The sequence below is a fragment of the Pinus tabuliformis genome, chromosome 1_2 (assembly GCF_031772625.1).
Source record: "Pinus tabuliformis cultivar Carrire ecotype Pingquan chromosome 1_2, CPIR1, whole genome shotgun sequence".
Classification (NCBI taxonomy): Eukaryota; Viridiplantae; Streptophyta; class Pinopsida; order Pinales; family Pinaceae; genus Pinus; species Pinus tabuliformis.
Genome location: NC_142298.1, coordinates 697,098,034 through 697,114,068, shown reverse-complemented (window position 1 = coordinate 697,114,068; position 16,035 = coordinate 697,098,034).

Below are 16,035 nucleotides of genomic sequence, written 5' to 3'. Positions count from 1 at the left end.
ATTCCAGTGATGCTGATGGAGGAAGCGAGGCCCCTTCCACCCGAGGTGGAGATAACACTCGCTTTGCCGCTGCAAACAAATGTCTGGTGCCTTTCTGATATGTGATGAAAACCGGCACACTAGCAGTCTCATGGCACTCATACTGACGAGAAGGTTCACCCTCATGCTTAACCTCTGATAATACCTATGAAGTGTTGAAGAGGTCACGGGAGATGAAATCATCCCAAGTAATGCCCTGCAATCCCAGCTGATGAACCACCAAAATATTAATAAGAGAAAAGTGATAAACACTGTTAAGTTGCTGCTGAGGGGTCTTGTGCTGCATGAAGGTGTTCATCCTCTCTATGTTCCTGCAAATGAAATATGGGATGTTCATCATCTGTACCCTAGTAAAGTGCATGAGCAACCTGATGTGATAGGCATATAGATGAGAGAACCTCCCCTCACAGCTGAAGTACTTCATGATCAACTTCATGAGTGGAGCATATTCATCTTTTGAATATTGGAATGGAAAGACTCTTGTAAGCTGCCTCAAGAAAGTGGCCTTAATGTAAGGCTCATAATGCTGCCGATCAAACTTCTATTTCTTGTGCCATGGTTCTCCAACATTTGGTATGCCAGCCAAGATAGAGTGACACCAGCCAAGATAGAGTGAAGGTGACACCGGCCAAGATAGAGTGATCTCCATGTAGGTGAAGCACAAAAAGACGGGCCAACTCATGATGAACTCAAACATTAGCCACTCTTTGACAAAACTCAAAACATGATAGATGCTGGAAACATGACATAGCAAGAGGGCAGGCCTGCAATTCAGTGAGGGTGGTTGGCTCATCCCTAACATGTTTGCCACTTTTGTGAAGTCTCCGGGGAGCCTATTCTTCCGAGGATGAATCACTTTGTGTTTCCATCTCATACTCCGATGAATGCTCAGATGCCATGACTGCTATATGTGTACTGTGCTTGGACTACCCTTTGATGATGGTATGAAACTAGGTGTTGTTGTGAGATCTGCCACCAAGGGGAACAATGCAAAAAGGAAGTGTTAGGAAGGGGAATAATATGATGGAATAGGGGTTATGGGGGGGGAATTTTTTTTAGGGATATGTAGGAGGGTTTGGGGATTTTATAGGGTAGGGTTTTGAGGTTTACATTGACCAATGAGTGGAGGGATAGGGAATATGGTTTTAGTAAATGTTTTAGGGTAGGGAAAATAGGGAAAAATGGGATAGGGGGGAAGGGAACAATGGAAAGGAGTGAAAAAATGAGAGGTGAAAGAGGAGCCTTGGCATCAATACCACAAGTTTGCAACCCTAGCAACAATGGCTTTGATGTTTTCTAGTGGTAGGTTTTAGGCGTTTTTATTGCAACTCTAAACGGCCATGAACCATCACTACATTCCATAAAATTTGATGATCAAGCCAAGATACAAAGCCTACCTGTCAATTTGAAGGGTTTCAAAATGATTGGCTGCAAGTTTGGCACAAATTCGGGCCTCTGTGGTTGTGCGCCGCGCAACAAACCCAGTGCGTTGTGCTCGGTATATGCGTCGCACCCGTGTTAAATTTACACTGCAGGGTCGTGCTCTGTGCGCCGTGCTCCCTATGTGCGCCGTGCCCCTTTGTGTGTGCGCCGCGCTCCTGAAATCGACTCCAAACTCACTCCAAACGCGTGCTTGCACTCTCACACTCACTTTGCAATGTTTCTCTCTTCCTTGGTGTTCACAATGACTTTGTTTCCTGTGGAAACTTGTATATAAAGACTTTGAAGTCATGGGTTTGATTTTTGCTTCTCCAAAACCCATTTTGCTAATTTTTTGTTTTGACACTTTTCACTGATTTAATGCAACACTGAATTTCACTTTTCCCTTTGAATTTTTAGCTAAAATGATGAAATTTTTTGGCACTTTTGCAGGGGTCGCACAACATGGCGTTTGGCCAAGGAAACCATGACTGCACCTGAAGAAATCAACTGGAGACTTTTTTGAAAATTATCACAAATGACACACTATTTGACTTTTCTTCAAAACAGAGTTTTGAAGAACAATCGTAATCTGTCAACATGACGATGAAAATCTTTGAATCATAACTTTGTAAGGGCCTCCCTCTGGCCTGCATGGCTTTATTGGACATGTTTGAAGACCAATTTATCTGATCCCTAGACCTAATGACTGAAAATGACTCTCGTCCATTAAAAGATCGAACATTGACTGTCATGGACTTTAGTGAACCTTGACAAAAGACTTGAGCCAGCAGGTGCCAGACATGAGGGGAACTGACTAACAAGACCTTTTCCGTCAGATTATGGCATGCCCCTAGCGGAATGCAGCTGAGTGAATGGAGCGGGACTCCTAAAAATGAAATGCAGAAAGAGTTTTGATCTCTGACGGAGGACTGACAAGACCGACTCTAACACATCCTTTGGTAATTGATTAGCAAAACTAGGAAGATTAGAAAAAATGATACATGAATACCTTGAACAAATAGAAGCAACGTCTGAGTCCTTCATTTGGCCAGTGGAGCCACCATCAATACTTTGAAACTCGGGATTTTGAACAATGGAGTCGCCAGGCGAATGTTTCAACCTTCATATGTGTCTGACTGCTATCCACCATTAGCAATCAAATCTGCAACTTGAACGATCTTTCCCAGAGAAGATCTGTCACCTCATCCCCGGCAACGGCGCGAATATGATAGCACTCAGAATGAACCTAAAGGCTAAGAAGAGGCAATTCCAAGGTAACCACAGACCAAGCTTTTGATCTGGCATCTAGCCCTGCCAAACCAGAGAGGTCTCTCTCTTCACCAACAAAATGTGGCTGCGATAACTAAATCTTAGGCTAGCTATGAAGAAGAAGGATTTGGTTGAAAATTGTGGGTTGAAAACAGCAAGAGAAGGAACTATTGGGCTACGGATTTGGGGCTAGTTTCTTCCGGCAAACTTGGTGCAAAGTAAGCCCAATGTATAGCCAGATTAAAGATATAATGAGAGAATAAAAGAGGGAAAATACCGCTGCCCTACAGGCATCAATCAAGGGATGGATCTACAGTGGCAATTTTAGAAGAAAGAGAAGCACAGGGTTACTCAACAGAGCATCTAACAGAGGATGGATTCTAAGAAGATAACCACTACATGAAACAACATAATCATTGTGAAAGGATCATCATGCATGGATGGATTCCTAAAATTTCCATTAGAGAATGTTGTAACCAAATTAGCAGAAAAGACAAAGCATGGATATGGGACAAGAAAAACATGTTGCACATTAAACACCGTGATGAATCCCAAATTTAAAGAGCAAAAAAAGCTTTATTATAATAATATTCAAAGAAAAGTTTACACAGTCCAATGCAGCATCCCTCTGCTGCAAAAGTCCAACCATTACACTTTGAAATTCATCAAATATATACAATTAGCTCATCCCTGTACTAAGGGAGTTGAGCTCAACCATCTCTCTCAAGATAGAATTAGTTACATTAATTTTGGACCGAATTTCTGAAAATAGGGCTCAAAGATGAACTTGTATCTCTTGAACCATAACACTTTTTACAAAAATGAAAGAGGTTTTTGTAGATAAGGTCATGTGTGAGAAAAACCACTCCCAAATTTTAAAAATTCGTTTCCCGTTTCTCTGAATCTATGTCACACAATAATCTCTAAAACAGAAAATCACTAAATATTTAAAAATGTAAACATAACCTGTAAAGATCTAGTCAAATATTCCAACTCAGGACACCTGGGAATAAAATGAAATAGGTTTTTGTTATATGTCTCGTGGTTGACAAAAACCCTTTGGGTTTCTCAAAATTACTTTCCATCTGTTGTAAAATGGTGTCGCATTAAAATGACTAAAACAGTAAAACAAATGTAAAATTTGTTTTGTTTTAATATACGCTTAAAATATCACTGCATATCTCCCACATAGTAACACCTGTGCATAAACTAAAGGAGGTTTTTGTTATTTGGTATGTGATGGACAAAAACATCTTTCAGTTTTGTAAAATTCGTGTCCAAACTTATTTTGTAGTAAACTTGTCCCTGTGTGCAGCAACTGACCTCAGAACATGCATAACCAAGAATCAATCATTCATTTCGATTATACCTTTTGATCCAGGAAATGGTTTTGGGCATGCAATATACCGTTGGAAAGCAATTCTTGAGCTGCTTCTGATGAACATACTTAGGATATGATTTTCACTGAAACTCATTTGCAAAACATCTCTAAAAACCACACATAGTAAGAGTCCATTTTGATCCTTGGTGGCAGGCTGCGAAGACTAGAACTAACAGCTTGCATAAACCTGAAACTCAAATGAACCTTTCAAGTTTGAAAGAGAATAAAAAGTAATTTAATTGATCTTTTGGTTTGAAGCAACACATGCCTCTTGTTTGTTTCCTCCCCACTGGAAGAATTTGCACACACATGACAATGCATGCCAAGGAGCTTCGAAAGAAGAAATGTCAACAACAACTCTCCTCCAACATTGGGCTGCTCCCAACAAACCTCTTATCAAAATGATGATCTTGGGCATTGACCAATCAACAATGGCATCCAACTTGGAGAGGATTGCATTCAACTTACCTCCTCCAATATCATGGCCCAAATGCATCAAAGAAGTGAAACATAACTTGTACTTTGATATCTTCAAAACATCAAACAATTTCCCTTCATAGATGACATGTGCATAAGAAAACTTTCTAAACATCTTTATGTCATCCAAGTGGACAATTTCTTCAAGAAATGAATTTTTGTTTCCATAATTCAAATACATGTATTTAATAAAATTTCTACAAATAACATACAACATTAAAATCCATACAAACCATTCTCATTTGGTGTTCTGTATATTCTTGCACTAACCTCTTTTTACAACTCTGCTTTGGCGAAAACTACTTTTGTCCTCTTTCTTGAAATGCTTACCATTCCTCTTTGGAACCATAACCATCAGTGCACAACATGGCATAAGGGAGGATTGAATGAGCCCATTTTTCAACAAACTTTTATATTTCATTGGTGTCTATACACTTTTCAATTTTGTTAACCATTGCATGCTAACATCACAAAGAGAAACATGTTACTGCAAGGATATTTCATGTGAAGTTTCTTTCTCCTTGAAGGACGATTTTTTCACAACTTGAAATACTTCATCACTCTGATGAACTGAACCAACCAAATTAGAATTGAAACTTTCATTACATGCAACAACACTTTCATAAACAATATCATCATTTGGCTTTAACATGAGAATTACTAAACTTTTACTTGAATTCACTAGTATTTTTTCCTTCCCTGCATTAATAACTGATATGTTTAACTTTTCGTGATGGGATCTCACTATATACTCCACACCATCCTTGAAGAAGAGATACTTGTTTTCATGGAGGTAAAACACTACTTTCCGGCCATATAAATATGGACTACCCAACACCACACTTCAAATATCAAGTGATACCACATCTACTCTACTTCGTCAACAAAATTTGCAGTGATTGAAAACTTGAACAAACTTTTTCTTGTAACCTGTAAATTGGTGTCTCTTGTTATCCATCCCAAAGGGTATGGCTTATGGTGAGGTACGGTTTCAAGATTCAATCTGTTGACTAAGTCTTCAGATATTAGATTCGCTTGTGACCCACTATCGAAGAGTGTGTCAATCTTGGCATGTTTAGATGTGACCCTAACATGAAATAACTCAATTCGTCTCTTTACATCTGGAGTAGTAGTAGTGTTACAGTTTTTTGAACTAGTGCTTGCAATATCTTATTTTCATTTCATTCCCATGATAGTGATTTTGTTTTCATCACTTGATTCATAACCTAAATCTTCTTGAGTGATAGCAGTGGCTTTTTGTTTCCCTTTATTGTTGAACTTATTTGGTATCATTTCTGGATGGAGTTTCCAACAATGATCCTCATTATGTCCCTCTTTTTAACAATGTTTATAGATAACTTTCTCCCCTTATTTCTTGACACTTGCATTTTTCTTCCCTTTCCATTTTTCTCCTTTCTCTTTCTCCTTACCCTTAGATGGCTTTTTATTACTACTCTCTTCATAAGTATTCTTTAATCTAGATTCAAGATGCATGGCTTGCATACATACTTCATTCAAATTATTTGGATTGAACATAAGAATAGTGTGTTTAATGTAGGCATGTAAACCCCCAATATATTTCAATAGTGTATCTTGGGAATTCAAATTCACTCCTAATAATAAAGCCCCTTTTCTAAACTCATGTGTATAATCTTCGACTGTTTGGCCTTTAGGCTACCTAAAATTCTGCCAACTCAAAATAGTTTTTGCATATAGGCTAAAGGATAAAATTGTCTTTTAATTGGAAAAACAAATTCAACCCAAGTGATGGATATCTTACCATGGATTCTCATTTCCTCTTGAGTCTTTGATTCCCACAAAACTAGTGCAGCTCCTTCTAGCCTCAATGAAACCAACTGGATCTTTATGTCATCTTCTTGAAGGTTCTAAATTCTTTAGTATACCTCCAACTATCGAATCCAATTGTCCAACTTTTCTGCATTCACCTCTCCATTGTACATGGGAAGTTTGAATTTTATGTCCAATTTCAGTAATGGAGTTTTTCCTTTTGTGGTTTTGGAATTTTTATGGGTAGTTTCGGTTGTGGTAGTGGAAGATGATGTTGTGTGAGATGATGGAGATGATGAGGATGGTGGAGATGGAGGTGGATTTCCACCATTCCCTTTGGAATCCTTCTTCTCATCTCTTTTGTCCTCTGAGATTCTTTCTCCTTATGGAGGTTTAGAACTCTCTCCAACCATTCTAGTGTTCCTCTCTTCATAGAGGACTTTAACCATCTCAGTCAAAGTATAGAAATATTTCTTGAATTCTTCCTCTTCTGAAGAGGGACCTTCAGGTTCTCTTTCTCTAGACAATATGGCTATGGATTCAGACTTAGAAATTAGTACTAATTATATCTCTTCAATATCAATTAAAGGCAAAACTTGAGGTGTTTTAAGTGAAGCTAGAATTGGAACTTTGGGTGGTGGAAATTGTGGCCTTGTGGCTCTCCTTCTTCTGGGCATTACCTCAGGAGTTGCAACCAATAGCTTCCCTTCCCCTCTCTGCAACTTTAACCTTGTAAGAATCACAATTTTGCAACCATTAAAACCCTAATTGTACACACTCAAGCAATCAAGCAATTCAATATTTGCTCCAATACCAACTTGATCCTTTTTTGTGTGATTATTTTTTCTGTGCTAATAACAATTACAATTTATAAATATGTGCATGCTTATTGCTCCTTGTCCTGAGGTTTCATTACTTGTTTATGCATACAATCAGGTAAATTTCCTTAAGTTTAAAAATACATTCATGAGAAAAATAGCTTCAGAAACAAATATTGAATGGAAAACACGTACAGTACAGCAAACCATCAAAGAGACACATTAACACAGTGTTTCTATGAAGGATTTTTCCCCTCCTACGCTACATCTCCATGGTCAAGCTTCCATGGCTTAGGCCTCTATATTAGCTCAATGTGGAAAAAAATTTGTTTACAAAACTCTATGGTTCCTGATACATGCACCAATGTGTTCATAATGTTTGAATCAACCAAAAATGACTATTAGATATCTGAAAAATGATTCTGGTTGATCTGGGCATGACCTCCTTCCCTGGTGGCCCTAGCTTCCTTGAACTTCCCTGTGGAAAAATATCCTGTAGAAATCTTCTATTGCCTCTACAACCTATACCAATGAGTTCAGAATGTCCAAATTAGCCAATAAAACCTCTTTCTAAGCTCAATTGGGTCAAAAATTTCTTAAGATATGCTTCATTCAATGTTTCCCTATGAAACCACACTAAAACTGGAGAAGACTCTAGTTAGCACCACCAAAACTGGTAGTCCTATCGAATTTGGCGCTCCTATGAATCTGCCACCAAATTTAACAACTGTTTAATTAATGCTATGCATGATTAGGGGCGCTAATAACGCTTAGTCGTTTGCCCTGGCTCTTGGTTTTTGGAGCACAGTCGTATGGAGATGGGGTTGGCCCACAGGGCTGGCTCCCTCTTCTCCCACCATCGGATCTGCTGTCGCATTAAATATATTTTTGGAAGCTACAGTTTTCAAGGTCCACGCTTTGGTCCATTCATAAGTATTGGAGTCTGAGAGGGGGAGGTCACGAGTTCGACCCACCCTCTTCCCATCCCATTAAACATTTTACTTTTCAAAATATTTGTATTTTGTATATAGTTCATAACTATACCGTGATATTCCAAATGCACCATTGTATACAATGAAATTTAATATTTAATATATATATATTCACCATGAACCAATAATTCCACCTTGAAGGACATTAGGAAATTTCAGCTTCACAAAACCAAACTAGTGAATCCTAAAGTGACACTTGTCACAACCTCATTGGGAAAAAACTGAAGAAGATTCCCATCATGTTGAATGTACTTCCATGTCATCATTATGTCATGTTCTGCAATTTTTTTAACTGTTTAGGAAAACAAACAACAGGTCTTTTCTCCTTCATTCGGACTCAGTTTTTAGTGAAACGAATTGTGTTGTGATTTTCTTAATGAGACAGACGTAGTCATATAGGTTTCAAGCCAATCTGAGAAGTTTGACTTTTGAGCTAAATATTGAGCACCTGATCATGGTGGCAAGTCCAGAAAGAGGCATAGGAAAGAAAGTGAGGACATTGTGCTAGGAAATGCACCATTGAGCACCCCAAGAGGAAGAACCAACACATATGTGCATCATTCTAGTAGACCATCTAGTTTTTCTACCTGGAAGCACCACCATTACTCTCATCATCACCATCATCATTATCCAGAAGGCATGGAAAAAGATTACATGCCTGAGGAATTCAAGAAAGCAAAGGCACCCACATTTGAAGGGGATATGAATAAATTAGAAGAGACGTAAGCTTGGTTGTTGGTGATGAATTTTTTCAGAATTCATGATTATTCTAAAAATAGGAAAGCTAGGATTTCCACCTACAAAGTGAAGGGAAAAGTAGACATATGGTGGGAATAATTAAAAAATGTTAGAGGCATTGTTGAGAAGGATCTAACTTGGGATGAATTTGAAAATATTTTCAAAGATACATACTTGTCTGAGCACTACTATGATGACAAGGCAAAAGAGTTCTATGAACTTGTTGTTGGCCATAACCGCCACCCCTCCCCCCCCATAATTTTATTGAAAAAATTATAGAGATCCTTTGTTTAGACTTTTGGAAAACTCCCTCTCTATTGGCGTTTTGAGTGACTCTTCATTTCTCTGGTATTTAGTTCTTGGCTTTCAAGATTTTCAAGAATCAATCATGTCTTAACTGTTTCCTTACTTGTATGATGGTAACCTTTAACATCTATGATGACACTAGGCACATTTTACTTACAATTGCAAATATTGACTACTTTCAATATTTTCGTACTTTTCTTCAATGACATCCTCTTTTGGATTGTTTGATAGTTTAGTTTTATTGAGCTTTCATATGATTCATATTCCTTCACTGTATGTAAATAAAAAACATTGTGTGTGTGTATATATATATAAAGATGTGAGTAAAACTCAATTGAATTAGTATTACATATCACAAACTTATAACACCAAAAAGAAAATAAAAACTAAGGGCAAAAAGAAAACATATTCATGTGAAAAAAAAAATGCATGAGAATGATATTAAAAGTAAAATTGAGATGTGAGAGGACCGGGCTTTGACTTTTTAGTTCAATCGAAGAGCTAATGGAACCATGCAAAAATCACACCATGAGATAAAGAGAGGTGATATTTTATTTAAATGAATAATGAATGTTCCCTTGAACCTGTTATTTATTATCATAATTTATAGTATATATTCCATATTTCTTGCTACTTGGTACTCTGTTATGTTTCCTCTCATCAAGATATTGTGCAATTCATTGTTATTACCATGTATAGTTCCACATCACGTTGGAAAAACATATCATACGCACAAACTGTGGTGGGCATCAGTTTGAAAGGCATATTTGATGTAATAGAGTGTGTGAGGATTCTATATATTAAAACATAAACCACTACATACAAATCACAAAAAATAACAAACTCAAACAAGTGTAGCCAAGTTGGTTTATGGATTTTATTAACCGTCTGACGTGTGTGATAAAATGTAATGAGACTAAAAGTGGAGGGACAAAGAAACTTTCTCCTATTTGAGAATTTCTTCCATCTCTACCAATCTCACTATATCACATCATTCTGAGCTAGCTAGGTCATAATGGTGCACCATGCCGATAAAATTTTACTACTGCACAATGCCCAAAGAGTGAGGGATAAATTCAAAATCGTTGATGTAATATACAAGATGGTAGTCACATAAAGCTCGTATAATGTTCTCCTACTACTGAATTAACAAACAAAAAAATGACACAATCTTAGCTCATGCAATGAATGTGCAACCTCCAAGATTATTTCAATCTACAGCAACACTGAAAGAATCATTCTCTCCCACATTCCATCATTTTCGATTTAAATACCAAATTTTAATTAATGGTGTATTTTGTTTGCAACTTTTTCGCGCAATGCTAATGTTCAGGTGTGATATCTTATTTTTTGGGAAATTTCTCTCATTTTTTCAGCATCACATTGTTGGTGCACTATAATGTCTTTTTATAGGAAATCTTAATTCCTACATTAACTGCAAAACCCAAGGTAAGTCTTTTTATCTCAAGAGTGTCAGCACAATGTATGTAATGAATTCAAAGGTTGTCTAGTGATAAATCATTGCAATCTCTAATAACTATCTCTTCAACTCAATCCACACGATTCTGACAGAAATAACTAAGGAAGAAAGAACTCTGAAAGAACTCTTAACACACTCTGTAATTCTGTTTAACTTATTCCGAAATCAAATGACTCTGAAAGTGAATGCAAAGAATCACACTTGGAAACCTTCAAATAGAATTAAGACTAACTCACTCAATCAAGAAAGAGAACTATAACAACTGAACAACAATGATAATCTATAGCAAATTTGAATTGAACAGTAAATCCTAATTGAACAACAATTCCTAATTGAATGGAAATTCCTAATTGAACAGCAAGCAAGCATATAACGATAACTAATCTCGAAACAACAATTGATCTATGTAAGAAAATTATGGAAATCAATTAACGGTATCTCTAAGATCTATGATAACATAACTCCGAATGAACAACAATCTACTACTGAGACTAACATAACCAATCCAATCAAAGCATTACTCAGATATATCGCAGGGCTAAGTATGAATCTAAATGAATAGCAGTATGAATTGGAATTGTCAATATTCACAATATGCGAAATGATATTAACTGAACATTAACAATCAATAAAGACTCGATAGAAATATTATAACACAAGAAAGTAGTAGAACTTCTCTTGACCGAGCCCAGAGTCACCAGAAGTCTCTGCTAAGAAATGCTCAAAATATAAGTATGGATCAAATGCAGTCTTTCTTCATTAATACAAGTAACAAGATTATAGCATCACTGAGACCTAACATACATTTTTCTTGACCCAACATGCCTTTTTCTTGACCCAGCATACTCCCCAACTTACCTTGTTGCATGTCCTCATGCAATTAAATAGTTGATGTGTAGCTGAGTTAGGGAGTAGGCAAGATATACCTCCTCCTTATAATTTATGAAGCCATTTTTCTTCTTTAGTATAGCAAAATCCTGGGTAACATCTTGATCCTTCAAGGTGTAGTCACAACGATACTTACCAGAGGATACCATATGATGGGAGTCCTATACCGACATCCTATCCATGCAGACCACATGGTTAAGACCATGTTACTGTACTTGTGGAAACAACAGGAGGCAGCTTTAAAGTTCTGGTATCCATACAATTCTTGATTTCTAACAGAAATGTTGGAGAATTCCCACCTTTATTGGGCTGCAGAAAAGGCTTCCTCCTTAATCTCTTAGAAGTATTCCTTTCCAACTTGAATAATATCTATGTGAAATGGTTCCAGTTGGCCCACAACACTATCTCGCTTCATAAATTGCTTGTGTCTGATCAAGAGCTGCAGGGGTTTGGTTGGTTCCCCACTCATCCACAGGTCAATTCCTTCTTCACGCCTCCTAAAAGTACTATGAGCCTTGGCCCACTTGAGTTTATTAGTAGAAAAAGAGAGAAATTCTTGGAGTTGTACATCCCCTATAAAGGGGCCAGGGTTGCTATCCCTGTCATCTTCCAGAAATAAATTTTGCATATAAATTTCACAGAGGAGGCACTGTACCTACTAGTCCTATTCTCCAAAGAATTTGATAAAATCTAGGGTAATTTTGATTTCCACAGGCTTTCCAGCCTTAGCAGCGTTGCTTTTCCACAAGAGGAACCTTTCCATGAGGAATAGGTCATAATTTGTAGCAGGGGCTCTGCATGATAGGGTGTCTAAATAAAGAGAGTAGACAAGTTCCAACTGCTCTTTAGCCTTTTGTAATTTGTCCCATGCTTTCTCAACCTTTTTCTGTTCAGCCATGTACTGATCAAAGGTCTCAGCCTCAGTTACGATTGGTGCCTTAAATTTATACCTCAACTCTTGATGTTCATGCTGTTATAGGACAAAATGACCTCCTCTTGAACTCAGAGGTGAAAGACAGGATGACTGAAGCAAAGACCACAATCGCAGGCCTTTATTCCACACTAACGCTCTCTGCACACTACTAACCTAGTTTATAAAGCTTGTTACCAAGCATAGAGGAGCGTTAGTCACCCTGCTAACTCAAGTTGTTAAACTTAGGGGAGCGTTAGTGAACCTAAGGGAAGTTCAGTGGGTCAAGTAAATGAATCTACTCACAAATATCTAGATATTTATCCATAAATTTGCTCAAGAAAAGCAAGGAAACTCCAAAAATTGAGATATTTGGAGAAATTCCAATCTAAGAATGAAGGCAAATGGGGAAAATCTTGAAAACAGGGCAGGTTCATGGCCTTTTCCCTAATGAACTCTAGGAGGAGCTTGGCAGCCCTAATTCAATTGCTACATAAGCAACGAGAGGGCCATTGTGAAAGAGGTCAGAGCATTTGGAAGGATAGCCCATTGAGCTATTGTGAAATTTTCATACAAGAAGTGAGCTAAAGGGGAGAGAGAGAGAGAGGAAGAAGGGGCAAAGGAAGGCTGATACAACAAATGGTTGTAATCACTCTTCCACTATAAATATAGAACTGCAGTTATGTTCCCTACTCCATAGTGTCGATAATGTTGTTCATTGATTTGTTCATTCTGATGCTTGTCGAGATGAGTAGTTATGTTATACACTAATATATGTTTATTGTGCATTCTTACATTAGTTTTCAAGAGCGTATGATGTGATTGGTTTACCTTGTCCTTTGTGCAGGAATTGTCTTGGAGCCGGCCTTGAAGGAGTTCTTCTTGCCGCATAGAGACCTCCAAACAAATCTAGAAGGAACTAAAGGTGATCCTCTTTCCATACCTTTTCAATTTATGTTTGATAGATAAACATGTGTGTAACTTGGTAGCTTTTGCAGATAATCTTACAGTCTGTCGAAGGTCCCGAGAAGGCCTTTGAGGGTAGTTTTCATCTTACATACACCGTGCATTTTACCCCATAGCAGAATTGGTGACTCCACTGGGGACCATACATCTAGTTCCCAGTCTACATGGACTCCTCTCAGTTCTTCTATTTATTTTAAGACCTTCCTACTTCTTCGAACCCTTTTCTGATCCACCAACTATCTTGTTACATCCTACTAGTTTGCATTCTCCTTAGAAACTGATCCTAAAGGCCCTTTGTTTGAGCTATTTCCCTCACTAACACAGGTTTCCAGGCTAAACAGAGCTTTATAAAGCACTGTGCCTATGTACAGGGAGCGTTAGTGGCCCAACTAACTCTCTGTTTACACTGAAATAGAGCGTTAGTCTCCCATTTCCATGATTTCCAGAAGATTCTGTGGACCAAAAGGGGGGGAATTTTCTCATGGGCTAAAGTAAGATCTGCAACTATATTATGTTAACAAATTTGGTGTCCTGAAAATTTATTTTTAGGAAAATGTTTTAGTTTTTCTCTCTTAAAATACATTTTTTTTTAAAGAAAGACTGATAAATTGTATTCATCCTTCTGTCGAAATAGTTGTAAGCTGCTTCATTTTGGTTTTCAGTAGTTGTTAGGAAATATTGGGAAAAGAATATTTTGGTTATGCAAGTGTTGAATGGCTTTAGATGCACAGACGAATCCATGAATATGTGAAAATATGAATATGTAGAATAAGACTTGTTTGCATAAGAAATTGAAAAAAAAAATTAGAGCATTGTTCTGCATGATTTATTGAGTCAAGAGTCTCACCATATTCATACGTCAACACCCCTACCGAAGACAAATAATCAAGTACACTTAAAATTTACATTAAAATCAATCAGTTACTCTTTTGAGCAAACCAACATTAGCTAGGCTAGGACCTTGGAATAAGCATGTGAGTGAACTGCCCAAGGTTGAAAACCAAAACTAGTGTCGTTAACGAGTGAAAAATCCTTCTGCACTCATATTACCAGGACCACTCCACTAACAACGAAGCGAAATATGAGACAACATCGGACTGTAATTGAAGGTAGCCCACCTTCTCTTACAAATCCTTTGGGCATTCTGTGTACTGGGGGTCCCTTCGGAGATTTCGGAACTGAGTCAGGGACTCAGGTTTCCTGCCCACACAGTGTGTTGTCTATGACTATGTCCCCCCTAGTAATGTCTGTGATTTGAGGTATCTCTAGTGGCCAAAACTTCTAGGTACTTACACAAGGTGACTAGGACGGGTTGTCCTGGTACCTAAAACGAACGGATCTACTCTGTCTTCAGTTTTTATGAGGGTGCTCGTCTTCACAAGAGTACTTGGCCCCTCAATCTGAGGTTTGGGCGAAGCTCTAGAGTAATCGTAACTGTACATTTGGCCATCCTTCTTTGTTATTCATTGAGAGACTGGGTTTCATCTCTAGTAATCGGTGCTTATTAGATGAGGTAATTTCCCTCTGTTTGCTGATTGATATATTCAGTGTATTTTTTGTTTTTAGGTACCTGAGTGCTATCATTTTTGAGACTTTAAAGAATATCACATTAAAATTCATTTGATAAAACTTAACAATCGCCATGGCTACATCCAGCCCTCGTCATCACTCTAGATGATTGTTAGGACTTCCTCCACTCATTGTGGAAGATCCAATGAGTTCCACTAACTCAGATTCCTCATCTTTGAGGAACCAGTCTCCTAAATCTCACACGGGATCTGTGTGGACGACCAACGATTCTAGTTTGCCGGAGGATTTCTTCATGGAAGGATTCCTTCCTCACTTTAACACTCCACTCACAAATCCATCGGACCCTATCGTGGTTCCTATGGTACCTATACTTCCTTCTTCAGTAGGTGGAACTTTCCCATCTATCCAGTCAACGACTCAAGGGTTGCGGAATTTTAGAGACACTGTTGGTCCTCTACCACTTCCCTAGTCGACGGTCATCACAACACCGGTAATGTGGAATCCCGCTATCCTGTTTGTCCCAGGTATGACAACTCCCATAACACCCTCTATAAGTGGAACTCAGTAGATGCAAGGTGCCACTCTTATGGTGCCACAATGCGTACCTTCAACTAGTGCCACATATAGTGCTCCATATAACACTTAATTTGGCACTATGGGCATGGTTCCCATTTACCAACAACAAGGTCAGACGCCAATGTACAGTTCCAACCCCCAGATTCGGATATTTGGGGGGGTTCCCAATATGCACATGCCGGTGGGGAATGTCACAGTTCCCCCTCTATTCTCAAGCATGCATGGACAGTCGCTAATTGACATGAGTGTTCCCTCTATAAATCAAAGCCATATGGTTAGTTCTGTGTCGGTTGGGAATCCACAAGGGATTCCCAACCAATCCATGGGGGCACCCTACTCACAGACTCAAATGAGTCAAGGGGGCACCTCTTATACTAGGGGCAATTTCATACCCCAATATCAAAATCCTCATGGAAACCCACTCTACAACACCATACCGCAAAGCAATTGCTACA